Raw genomic sequence first — 13,522 nt, forward strand, 5'->3', positions numbered from 1 at the left:
AATAGCATAGTAATGTTAGACCCCATACTAGATGGTAAAGTAGATTGTAAAAGTCATAACTTGTGTATTACCATTTAATGTACTTTTTAATCTTTTTTTTTTTTTTTTGAGGCAGGATCTCATTCTGTTGCCTAGTCTGGAGTGCAGTGGTGTGATCATGGCTCACTGCAACCTCAACCTCCTGGGTTCAAGCGATCCTCCCACCTCAGCTTCCCAAGTAGCTGGGACTACAGGCACACGCCACCATGCCTGGCTAATTTTTTGTATTTTTTGTAGAGACGAGGTTTTGCCATGTTGCCCAGGCCACTCTCCAACTCCTGGGCTCAAGCAGCCCTCCTGCCTCAGCCTCCCAGAGTGTTGGGATTATAGGCGTGAGCCACCACACCTGGCCTTAATCTTCAAAGAAAGAAAGATTGTTCTAAAATCTCAGAGAGATATTCTAAAATTTATTATTGAATAGGTAGGACATGTACACAGTACAGTAGTCCCCCATTATCTGTGATTTCACTTTCTGTGGTTTTGGTTACCGGCAGTCAACTGCCATCTGAAAATATGAAATGGAAAGTTCCAGAAATAAACAATTCGTAAGTTTAAATTTTGTGCCATTCTGAGTAGGATGAAGAAATCTCTTACTGTCCTGCTTTCTCTGTCTGGGATGTGAATCATCCCTTTGTCCAGAGTATCCATGTTGTATGTGCTACCAGCCTGTTTGTCATTTGGTACCCATCTTTGTTTTGAGATGAACAAACATAGTATACATAGGGTTCAGTACTATCCAAGGTTTTAAGCATCCACTGAGGATTTTGAAACATGTCCCCCAAGGATAAGGGGGGCTTCTATATACAATTTAAAAGGCACACATATATAGCAAACAGTTTGGTGGCTTTCCACAAGGTTTTTTTTTTTTTTTTTTTTTTTTTTTTTTTTGAGACGAAGTCTTGCTCTGTTGTCCAGGTTGGAGTGCAGTGGCACAATCTTGGCTCACTGCAGCCTCCACCTCCCAGATTCAAGCGATTCTCCTGCCTCAGCCTCCCAAGTAGCTGGGATTACAGATGTGTGCCACCATGCCTGGCTAATTTTTGTATTTTTAGTAGAGAGGGGGTTTCACCATGTTGGCCAGACTGGTTTTGAACTCCTGACCGCAAGCGATCCACCCGCGTTGGCCTCCCAAAGTGCTGGCATTACAGGGGTGAGCCACTGTGCCCAGTCGCTTTCCACAAGTTAAACATAAAATTTACATGTGACCTACCAATGCTGCTCCTTGGTATATAACAAAAATAATAACGAGCTCAAGCAAAAACTTGTACACAAATGTTCATAGCAACTTTATTTGCAATAGCTAAGAGGTAGAAACAACCCAAATGTTCATCAATAGATGAATGGATCAGCAAAGTGTGGTATAGCCATACAATGGAATATTATTTAGCTACCAAAAGTAATGAAGTACTGATGCAGGATACAACATGGATGAACCTTAAAAACCTTGAAAATATTTTGCTAAATGAAGCCAGACACAAAAGACCACACAATGTATGATTCCATTTATATGCAATATACAGAATAGACAAATCATAGAGACATAAAGCAGATTAATGGTTTCCAGTGGCTGGGGGGCAGAGGAGTGACTGCTTTATGAGTACAGGGTTTCTGTTTGGGGTGATGAGAATGTTCTGGAGCTAGATAATTGTGATAATGACATAACTTTGTAAATGTACTGAATGTCACTGAATGGGATACTTCTAATGATTACAATGGTAAATTTTATGTTATAGGCATTGTACTACAAAAAGAAGCCTGAAAAGGGGTACACAAGAATATAGAGTAAAAACTGAGAGGCTGACTTGGGGTTCACTGCCTGTGAGTTAGCACTGGTCTGCAAGGAGCACTCTCATTCAATAAAATATTGCTGTCTATACATATATTTTAAAAAACACAAAACGAAGACAGCAAAAAACCTTAAGTCTTCCTCACATCCCTGTCTTCTAGCACCTAACTGCTTTCTCCAGAAGTCACTCCTGCTATCAATTTGTTCTATATTTGTACTGACAAATTCTGTGCATCTATGAACACATATATTTATATTTAGTTTAACAATATTTTCATATAATTATAAAATATTGCAGTATCATATACCTACTGTATTTTTTTCCCTTTTGTTCCCCAACCCCTCCGTATGGAGATTCCTCCCTTTCACTACCGACACAGAACTAACCCATTCTTTTACATAACTATTCAATGTTCCTTTGTTTGAAAGTTTTAAAATTTGTTTATCCTCGTTTGATAGAAATTTCGGTGCTTTCCAATCTTTTGTTTTCTTTTACTTTACAAATATCTTGTGAGTAGTTACCCTAAATCAGGGATTAGCAGACTACAACCCAGGGACCAAATCTGATCCACCACTTGTTTTTGTCTGACCTGCAGGTTAAGAATAATTTTTCGTTTTTAAGTGGTTGAAAAAAGTTTTAATTTCTGTCGCTCAGGTTGGAGTGCAATGGCACGATCTTGGTTCCCTGCAACCTCCGCCTCCCAGGCTCAAGCAATCCTCCTACCTCAGCCTCTCAAGTAGCTGGGACTACAGGCACTCACCATCATGCCTGACTAATTTTTGTACGTTTTGAAGAGATGGCATTTCATCATGTTGCTCAGGCTGGTTTCAAGTTCCTTAACTGGAGTGATCTCAAAGTGCTGGGATTACAGGCATGTACCACCTTACCCCATAACCCACTTTTCACATGTATGAATGTATCCACAGGACAAATTTTTTTAAAGTAAAACTGTTAGGTCAAAGGCAATATGCATTTTATAATTTAATAAATATTACCAAATTGCTCTCCACAGAGGTTAAATCACTTTACACAGTTTGACCAACACTGTATGTTTTCAAACTTTTTGCTCTTTTACAATATGATAGTTTTAAAAAATGTATAGCACAAGCTATCATTTATGAGACAGAGATTTGAACCCTGATTGAATATTTACAAATATTAAGGAATTGCTGTTAATTTTTTAGATATAATGACAGTATTTTGGAACACTGAATAGGTATATTGGAAGATACTTTGCTTAGATATGATGATATTTTGGTTATATATTATTGAAAGATATAGACTAAAATAATTATTAATGAAATAATGCAATGTCTGGGATTTGCTTCAAAATAATAGAATGGGAGTGTGTGTGGGATGGGGTATGGATGAACCATGACTGACTATGAATTTATGATTGTCAAATCTGGGTGACGTGTACTCTACAGTTTTCTCTTCTTTTGTGTATGTTTGAACCTTTCCAAATAATAAAAAAAATTCACTTGCAAAAAAAAAGGAATGACCGAGAGGAGAGTAATTGGAAACAATGAATCCAGACAGTTCTCTTTAGGAATTTTGATATTTAAAAAAGAAGCGGAAAAAGGCCACTAGCTAGCAGGATCAACAGAAAGATATATTTTAAAAAGAAATTTAATTATTCAAGTATTGCATATGGGTGGAATATGCACAGCACAATGAATGATCAGTAAGTGAACATCCCTAAATATGAAAGAAAAGGTTTACTTATTGGATTTTTTGGTAAACATTTTGTTGATGTATAACTTACATATAGTAAAGTGCGTAAACATTAAGTATACTAAACTTGATGGATTTCAACAATGAGTTATCCCCATGGAACCAACACCCGAAGTCAAGAACAGAGTTGTAAATCACTGTGGTGTCTGCAGGGAAAAAAAAAAAAAAAAAGAATAGAGCTGGGTGTAGTGGTGTTTACCTGTAATCCCAGCTACTTGGGAGGTTGAGGCTGGAGGATCACTTGAACTCAGGAGTTTGAGGCTGCAGTGAGCTGTGAACATGCCATTGCATTCCAGCCTAGGTGATAGAGAGGGATCCGGTCTTTAAAAACAAAACAAAACAAAAACAAAAACAGAAAACATTTCCAGAATACTAGAAGCTTCTTCCTTATCTCCTTCCAGTCAAGCAGTCAATACTCCCCACAAAAGGTAAACTCTCTTGCCTTCTTTTGAACTTTATATAAATGGAATCAGTACAGTAGTGACTGTTTTGTGTCTGGCTTATTCTGCTCAAGATGATGTCTGGACATTCATCATGTTGTTGCATGTAAAGGGCATTCATTCTCTTTTTGATGTATACAAATACATAATAGTAGAACATTCTAATGTATGAATATAGCAACAATTTATCCATTCTACTGGTCATGGACATTTGAGTTTTTCCAGTTTGGGACTATTACCAACAGGGCTGCTATAAACACCCTAGTATATGCTTTTTGGTATACATATGCACTCATTTCTGTTGGGTATATACATAGGAGAAGAATTGCTGGATAATAGAGTATGCATCTTTTTCACTGGTGGGCACCACTTTTCCAAAGTAGCCGCATCAATTTCTATTCCCACCAGCAATGTATGAGAATTGTTATGATCAGTTTTTTAAAGTTAGACACTCCAGCAAGTGGACATCAGTATCTCAGCGTTGTCTTAATGTGTACTTCCCTGATGACTAATAATACTAAACTCTTTTTAAAAATATGCCTATTGAGCATTTGAATATACTCTTTGGGAAAGTGATTGTACAAGTCTCTTGTTCATTTTCCCCCTTGGCAGACTTTTTCATAGTGATTTGTCGGAGTTCTTTATATATTTTGGATCTGAGTCCTTTGTTGGATACACAACACACACACACATATAAAATAAATATTTATATTATTATATATTATATAAATAAATTATATATAACATAAATATTTTCTCTCTAGTGTATCCTCTATGTTCTTCTTCCTTCTCAAGATTGTCTTTGCTATTCTTCATTCTTTGTAATTTCCATATAAATTCTACTGAGCTTTTTTACTTCTACCAAAAGAAAAAAAAATAGGATTTTGAGTGACATTGCATTGAACCCAACGAATAATTTGGGAAGAACTGACATTTTTACAATATTGTGTCTTCCAAAGTATACATGTTAACTATCCCTCCATTTACTTAGGTCTTTAACATTTTAATTTAATTTAATTTTTTTTTTTTGAGACAGGGTCCCCCAGGCTGGAGTGCAGTGTCACGATCCCGGCTCACTGCAACCTCCGCCTCCGGGGTAACAGAAAAACCTGTTGACCAAGCAAAGTAAGTCTGAGTACTTATTTTAGTACTTACTTTTAAAGTAAGTGGGTAGGGCATAAGTTGTATTAGCCTTACTGCAGAAAGGAAGAACACTACCTTGATAGAGAATTAGTAGTATGTCAGAGGGAGATTTCGAGAATGGATATTTGTAGGATTTGGGGGATCTGGGCTCAAATGGTTTAAGATGGTCTTACAAAGAAAGAAACTGATGGGAATTATGCACAGTTTCTAACATTTAGAAGAGTTAGGATTAGTAGACACAGCGAAGTAAAGGTCTCCACGCAAGCCTTGATAAATAAACTATCATATACGGGAGCTTTTTGCCTATTTGAGCAGTCTGTTATCCTGACAGGAGAGTTCTTTGGCCAGATGAGCAAACTGTTTTCCCCAATATGTTAATTTCTTGAAGCAAACAATAAATGTTGGTTTACCACGTTATCTTCCTGGGCAAGAATTTCCTAGAAGACTGTGTCATGTTGACCCAAGTGGTCTTAGTCCTCAGTCAACAATACCAACTTCTTAGCCTGAAATCTCCTGTCTCATAAAAGTGGAGACCTATTTTTGCTGTCTGTCCTTTCTATACTGTAATTTTACTGTGGGTAGGGTGTAAATCTTATACTCCTGAATGTGGGGTTTGTTTATTTTTACATATTTGTAGCCAAATATATATTAATTATTACTTATAATATTTGCTTTTATTTTCTGCTTTTTAAAAACTTAATAGTGTATCACAATAATTTTCACGTTATATTATACAATCTTTATAAAAACTATTTTGATGGTTCTATTATCAAGATTGTTGAGGTTATATCATTAGCTAGATTCCAAGAAATTGAATCACTAAGACAAAAGGTATAAACCTTCATAATGTATATTCATAAATATATTATGAATATATATTCATAAATATTATCAATTGCTTTCCCACACTTGATCTTAGCCAAAAGGCTGAGAAGCCATCAATTGCTTTCCTAAATAATTTTACCAATTTCCACACCTTTCAGCCGAATATGAGGAGTCCCATTTTACCAAACTCTGTAACACTGGATATTAATATTTTAAAAAATACTTGCTAATTTGCTGTTGCAACTGTTATCTTATTGTTATATGGATTTATATTTGTTTGATTCCTAAAAATGTTCAGATTATTTTCATACACTTGTTTGCTGGTTCTATTCAATTCTTAAATTACTTGTTGTATTTTTCAAAATTGTACTCAGGTCATCAGGTGGAGAAAATTAATTAATCGCATTTCTCAGTTCATAGTTTATTGTCCTCACAGGTTAGTACAATTGTTCTCTTGAAATTTTTCTTTTTTCTCCCTTCTTCTCTGATTCCTACCATACATATTTATTCTTTTTTTTTTTTTTTTTTTGAGATGGAGTCTTGCTGTGTCTCCCAGGCTGGAGAGTGCAGTGGCATGATCACGGCTTACTGCAACAGCTGGCTCCCAGGTTCAAGTGATGCTCCTGCCTCAGCCTCCTGATTAGTTGGGTTTACAGGCGCCCACCACTACGCCTGGCTAATTTTTTGTATTTGTAGTAGAGACAGGGTTTCAGCATGTTGGCCAGGCTGGTCTTGAACTCCCAAACTCAGGTGATCCATCTGCCTCAGTTTCTCAAAGTGCTGGGATTACAGGTATGAGCCACCGCACCTGGCCCATACATACCCATTCTAAAGCATTTGTTATACATCCTTAAATATATACATTGCATGTATCCTTAGAAAACATGTATTATTATATTGTTTGTATATGCTATTTAATGAATAGAATCTAGTTATAAATCTCATTCTGTTTCCCCACTTTTGCACTTAACCCTATGTTTGTGAGGCCCATCAATGGTGTTTTATGCATATCTATTCCATCACTTCTTTCTCCAGCATTGTATTTTCATAGTGTACTACATATTAGTTGCAGCGACATTAGTTGCTGTAATAAACAAACCCCAAAGCACATAATGCTGAACACAAGTGAAGTTTATTTCTTGCTCTTGAAATCCAAAAAATGGGTATTCCTCATTGGTGTGTAGGTTTCTCCCCAGTGGTGATTTAGAGAACCTGGCTGCATCTATCTTGTGGCTCTGCCTTCTTTAACACGGCTTCCAAGATGGTCACATCCACCTGCATTGCACTGGCAGAAGGTGAAAGGCATAAATATCTTGTGTGAGAGGTTTTCATGGGCCTGGAATAGCAACATCATTTCCATTCATATTCTTTGACTAGACCTCAGTCAAATGGCTGTGCCTAACTGCAATGAAGACTGAAAAATGTAGTCTATTTGTGTGTCTTGGAAGAAAAGGAGATAGATTGAGCCACTAACCAATCTTGCCAGAGTGAGCAGCCATCATAAGGTTCTTCTCCATTTGTGATAATGAATACCTAGGTTGCCCTCACTTTCCCACCACTCAGATAAAGCCCACCACTCAGATAAAGGTCCTTGTACATTTCCTCCTAAAAACCTTTGTGAGTTCTCTGTGATAAACACTAACATTTGGTTTTGCCTATCTAATTTTTGCCATTCTGACGTCCATGTATAAAAGTGGTATCTTGTGATTGCATTCCTCTGATTACTAATAAATTTGAGTATCTCTTCTATTTTGGGCTTTTGCTTCTGTGAATAACTTGTTCTTTTCCGATGCTATTTTTTTTTCTATAGGGTTTCCTGTGGCGTTTTTCTTTTTATTGATTTGCATGAGTTTTTATATAACCTAGAAGATAATCACTCTTTTGTTTTAGATATTATAAACAAGTGCAGAAAGCACATTCTTCTCAAGTACACATTGAACATTTCCCCCAGATACACCACATGCTGAGACATAATCAAACCTTAACAAATATCAAAGGAATGAAATCCTACAGATTGTGTTCTTCGACTGTGGAATTAAGCCAAACATCTGTCATATGTAGCTAATAATACAACCCCCAACTGCTTTCAGATTTGGTAGGACTTCTAAATAACTTATGAATAAAAAAATCACATGAGATTTAGAAAATATTTTGAACTGAATAATAATGAAAACACAACAAACCAAAACTTGCAGGATCATTACAACTAAAACTTCTCAAATTTAAATCTATTGCTTCAAAAATATTCAGATCATAACTTCATTTGTTCTTGTCTAAATTCTTTTTTGATTTCCTGCATCACCAAACCTAACAAAATTAAAAGGCAGGATAAGAGAAAAACCACTTCTGAAAACAAAGATAAGGTGGAAGAACAACAATATATTTTAAACTAAGAAAAAAAAGCAAAGAAAACTGTAGCTTGACATATTTGAAAGGTTTGCATCATCTTGGTATATTATATTTGCTGTGTAAATAAGTATGTTAGAGAAGCTGATATAATTTCTTAATTTGATTCTTGTAATAAACATATATAATTTTATTTTATAAACTGTAGGATATCAGCCAGACAGTGATTAGAGGAAAATGTATGGCCTTCTTTTAGATTCCTGATTTTCAATTCTTAGTTTTTTTGTTTGTTTTTTTTCTTTTTTTGAGACAGAGTCTCGCTCTGTCACCCAGGCTGGAGTGCAGTGGCACAACCTTGGCTCACTGCAACCTCTTCCTCACAGGTTCAAGCGATTCTCCTGCCTCAGCCTCTCAAGTAGCTGGGATTACGGTGTGCACCACCACGCCCAGCTAATTTTTGTATTTTTAGTAAAGACAGGGTTTCACCATGCTGGCCAGGCTGGTCTCAAATTCCTAACCTCTAAAAAAAAAAAAAGACTAAGAATTGGCTGGGCAAGGTGGCTCACGCCTGTAATCACAGCACTTTGGGAGGCTGAGGCAGGTGGATCACTAGAGGTTAGGAATTTGAGACCAGCCTGGCCAGCATGGTGAAACCCTGTCTTTACTAAAAATGCAAAAATTAGCTGGGTGTGGTGGTGCACACCGTAATCCCAGCTACTTGAGAGGCTGAGGCAGGAGAATCGCTTGAACCTGTGAGGAAGAGGTTGCAGTGAGTCAAGGTTGTGCCACTGCACTCCAGCCTGGGTGACAGAGCGAGACTCTGTCTCAAAAAAAGAAAAAAAACAAACAAAAAAACTAAGAATTGAAAATCAGGAATCTAAAAGAAGGGCAATCAAATTAGGACCAAATAAAGAAAAAGCAAAGAAGTAATAAAGAGCAAAAATCTGTGAAATAGAAAAAAATTTGCAATATGGAAAATAAATCCAAACATTCATTCTTTGAAAAGGTTAAAACAATTGATAGGCCAGGCACAGTGGCTCATGCGTGTACTCCTAGCACTATGGGAGGCTGAGGTGGGAGGATCGCTTGAGCCAAGGCTAAGGCTGCAGTGAGCTGTGATCATTTCACTGTATTCAAGCTTGAGTGACAGAGTGAGACCCTGTATCCAAATAAATAAATAATTAAATACAAATTGAGAAATAGTAGTAAGACTAATTAAGAAAAACAAAGAGACAATATGAATTACCAGTATCAGGAATGAAAAAAGCAGGCCATAAAAACAGATGCTACAGATATTAAAATGATAAACAGATATTATAAAAAATGTATGCTAATAAAATTGAAAATTTGAAGGAAGTGAATCAATTCTTTGAGAAACCCAATTTACCAAAACAAACATAAGAAAAAGTACAAAATGTGGCCGGGCCCGGTGGCTCAAGCCTGTAATCCCAGCACTTGGGGAGGCCGAGGCGGGTGGATCACGAGGTCAGGAGATCGAGACCATCCTGGCTAACACGGTGAAACCCCGTCTCTACTAAAAATACAAAAAAACTAGCCGGGCGAGGTGGCGGGCGCCTGTAGTCCCAGCTACTCGGGAGGCTGAGGCAGGAGAATGGCATAAACCCGGGAGGCGGAGCTTGTAGTGAGCCGTACTACAGACACCGCACTCCAGTGCCACCGCACTCCAGCCTGGGCAACAGAGCGAGACTCCATCTCAAAAAAAAAAAAAAAAAAAAAGAAAAAGTACAAAATGTACATATACCTACATCTATTTTAAAAACTTCGATCCATAAGTAGAAACCTTCCCTCAAAGAGAATACTAGAGGAGAAAAAAGGGAAAATTTCTCACTTTTCAGGCCAGCATAACTTTGATATCAAAACATAACAAAGTTATTACAAAAAGGAGAAATTACAGACTAATGTCTCTAATAAATAATAGAAGAAGGCCAGGCGTGATGGCTCACACATGTTATCGCAGCACTTTGGGAGGCTGAGGCAGGTGGATCACCTGAGGTCAGGAGTTTGAGACCAGCCTGGCCAACATAGTCAAAGCCTGTCTCTACTTATTAAAAATATAAAAATTAGCTGGACATAGGGGCACATGTCTGTAATCCCAGCTACTTGGGAGGCTGAGGCAGGAGAATCACTTGAACCTGGGAGGCGGAGGTTGCAGTGAGCCAAGATGTCATGACTGCACTCCAGCCTGGGTGACAGAGTGAGACTCCGTCTCAAAAAAAAAAAAAAAAAAAAAAAAAAAAAAAAAAAGTTTTATCCAACTCCATTACTCAGGAAACCTCTTCAGAGCTCTCCTTGTCTGGAAGGCCCCTGACACCAACTCCAGGAGGCCAGAGCTTGGGTCTCAGTTGTACAAACTGGAGCTGGTTACTTAATCTCTTTGCGCCCAGTTTTCTTCGTCTGTAACATGAGATCTTGTTACCTAACTCACTGGCTCACAAGCTCAAAACAGAGCGAGAACATTCGAACACATTGCCGGGGGAGTGTAAACTGGATGTATTTTCTGGAAAGTAATTTGGCTAGATATATTCAGAAAGATTCAATTCCTGTGAGCTAGTAATTCCATTACTAGAAATTTATTATTGGCCCATAATCAGATATACAGACAAAAATGCAAGTAAAAAGGTGTTCGTGGCACTGTTGTTTTAATAGTAATATTTTTGTAAACATCTTGCAAGTCCAACAATCAGGGCATGGCCACCAAAATGATAACACATCTATTCTGATAAATGCAGCCATTACGAATTGCTGTAGCAGAATGTTTGGTAACATTGAAAAATGTCCATGACTTTATGGTAAATGAAAAGAAAAAAAGATACAGAACTCTTTGTGTGGTATGGCTCCAATTTTGTTTCATGAACTATATATGTCTATGGGCTTAGAAAAAAGACTAGTGGGAAATTTACTGAAAATCTTGTTGCTAGTGGTATAATTCTACATACATTTAAAATCGACATTTGAAATATTGTCCCAGCATTCCTCATAAGCACGTGTTGCTTTGTTAATAAGAGAAGCAAATATTTAAAAAGTAACCCAAATTAAAATTATTTGTGGGAAACTGCTTTGAAAATCATTGTGCTACACAAACGTGAGATGTAAGTGCATTTCTGGGGCTTTAGAAGCACAGATGGATTCCTGTTTAAATCAATACATTTGACTACAAGGAAGATAAATGGCTGAGTGGGTGGCCATGCTGGGTATGGCTCCTAAGTCGGGCGCTCTGCCTGCCCGCTCCGCCCCTGCAGCCCAGTAGTGAGAGTCCTGCCAGCCCTAACCCCTGTTTGTTTTTCTTCTCCCCCTGGATCCACCACCCAGCTCTCTTTCCTCTGGTAGGTATGAACGAGTCTGTCTGGTCTTGTCTGCTGAGTGAATCATGCCTCAGAAATGGGAAATGGCCTCAAGGCCAGGGCCTGTCTCCATGGAAGAGCTAGGACTAGCCTCAAATATGACATCAGCATGAGTGCTGAGGGTTTCGCTGCAGCTTCCAGGCTAGATGGCAGGCATGGGTGTTGTCATGTTTCTGGGCTTCTGGGCCAGGTCCTGATGGAATGCTAAAGTGATTTGACCAGACGCAGGTGAGGAGAAGGCTGCTTCTCCTGTGGTATGATTTGAGGGCATCCTTAGGTATCTCTGGTGCTGACTCACTCCCCTCCCATCCTGAACTCACCATTATAAAAACTCCTTTGCCAGGGAAGGCAACTGACAGGAGTGGACACGGAGGCTCCTGCTGAAATGCACGGGGATCGCACAGGGCAGCAACATCTCCTAATATTAGCACCGAGGCTCTGGAATCAGTCAAGCTTAGGTTTGGATCCCAACTCCACTACTGCTTGGGGACGTCCCTTGGTGCCACTGACACCTGTAAATGATGACAAAAAGCACTTACATATACAAAGCAGACACCAGGCACAATCCTAAGTGCCCTTCTATTAACTCACAACAACCTTATTAGGAAGTTACTCATAATCACATCCATATTACAGAGGAAGAAATTGAGGCACGGGGTGGTGAATTAACTTGCTCAAGGTCTCACAGGATCAGCACTAGGATAAGTCCACACCCAGTGTGGCTCCTTTGCTTTTAATGACCATGTTTGGGAATCTTATCGGTATCAGATGGGATAATAATAGAAACTATGACTTATTAGGGGCTTACTCAGTGCCAGGCACTGGACTAAATGCTATACAGGAATTTTCTCATTTGTTCATCCCAATGCATGGATGAGGCAAGAACTATTGTTAGGTGCTAACATCACCCTGGCAGGACAGCCAACTGTATACAACGCCCTATGTTAAGGGCTGGGCCTTCAGGAGATTGCTATGGCATAGTTAAAATGTGTCCATAATAACTGTGATTCATGGTACAATCATAGCTTGACGGAGCTGGAAGAAAGCTTAAAGGTCATCTGGTTCAGACTCATTTTTACTGATGACAAGAACCAGAGTGTGTGTGGGAGGGTGATGGGGAGGTTTATTCCCACAGGAGTTTTGGGAGAAGATTTAGTGAGATGATAACAACAGCCAGCACCTACTGAGTTTGGGTGCTGTGTGTGCTTGTGTGTTCATCTCATTCAACCCTCCGACCAGATGAGGGTGACATTATTATTATCCCAGTTTCACAGATATGGAAACTGAGATGTTGAGAAGTTGAGCAAGTACCTTGCCCAGCGGCACACAGCTAGCAAGTGGTGGAGCGAGGATGCTGCAGACTGGATTCCAGAGCTCGGGTGCTGAACCACCATGCTCAATGCCATCCCAGTTAGAGAAGGAGGTTAAAAGGCCTGGGAAGAAGCTGGACTAGGTGGATGGGAAAGGCCTTTGGAGACTATGAAGTCTTGTACAGACACAAGTAATTACTGGAAGGAGGTAAAGGTCCCAAGAGAGGTATAAAGTGGTATAGACTTCAGGACAAAATCAAGGAAGATGTCCAGGATGAGATGGCATTTGCTCCTGGGGTAGGAGTGAGGGCTGTCCAGAGTATGTGTGGGATGGGGGTGGGGTTTCCTCCAGCCCTTCCCCATTGGCACGGGATGGCTCAGTAAGTTAGTTAATTGGCTCCTTAGCCCAAGTGAAGTGACCAGGACCACAGAAAGCTTTGGGCACCTAAAGCTGGGGTCCTGACTGCAAAGAACATGATGGGTGGGGAGAACTGAGAGGGCACAGAAGGTTGGTAGCAGGTGGGGTCAGGGTGGCC

At 39.0% G+C, this 13,522-nt stretch overlaps 1 long non-coding RNA gene and 1 pseudogene across 1 annotated transcript; both read right to left on the minus strand.

Moving 5' to 3' along the window:
• Positions 1-5,952: 5,952 nt before the first annotated feature.
• LOC126960394 (uncharacterized) lies at positions 5,953-6,082 on the minus strand (annotated as a pseudogene).
• Positions 6,083-7,084: 1,002 nt separating this feature from the next.
• LOC126958184 (uncharacterized) lies at positions 7,085-12,184 on the minus strand. Its single transcript, XR_007727126.1, has 2 exons — positions 11,997-12,184; positions 7,085-7,243 (listed from the first exon to the last, which is right to left on the minus strand). It is a non-coding gene; the product is annotated as an uncharacterized LOC126958184 (long non-coding RNA).
• Positions 12,185-13,522: the final 1,338 nt, after the last annotated feature.

The sequence above is a fragment of the Macaca thibetana genome, chromosome 7 (assembly GCF_024542745.1).
Source record: "Macaca thibetana thibetana isolate TM-01 chromosome 7, ASM2454274v1, whole genome shotgun sequence".
In the NCBI taxonomy this organism is placed as follows: Eukaryota; Metazoa; Chordata; class Mammalia; order Primates; family Cercopithecidae; genus Macaca; species Macaca thibetana.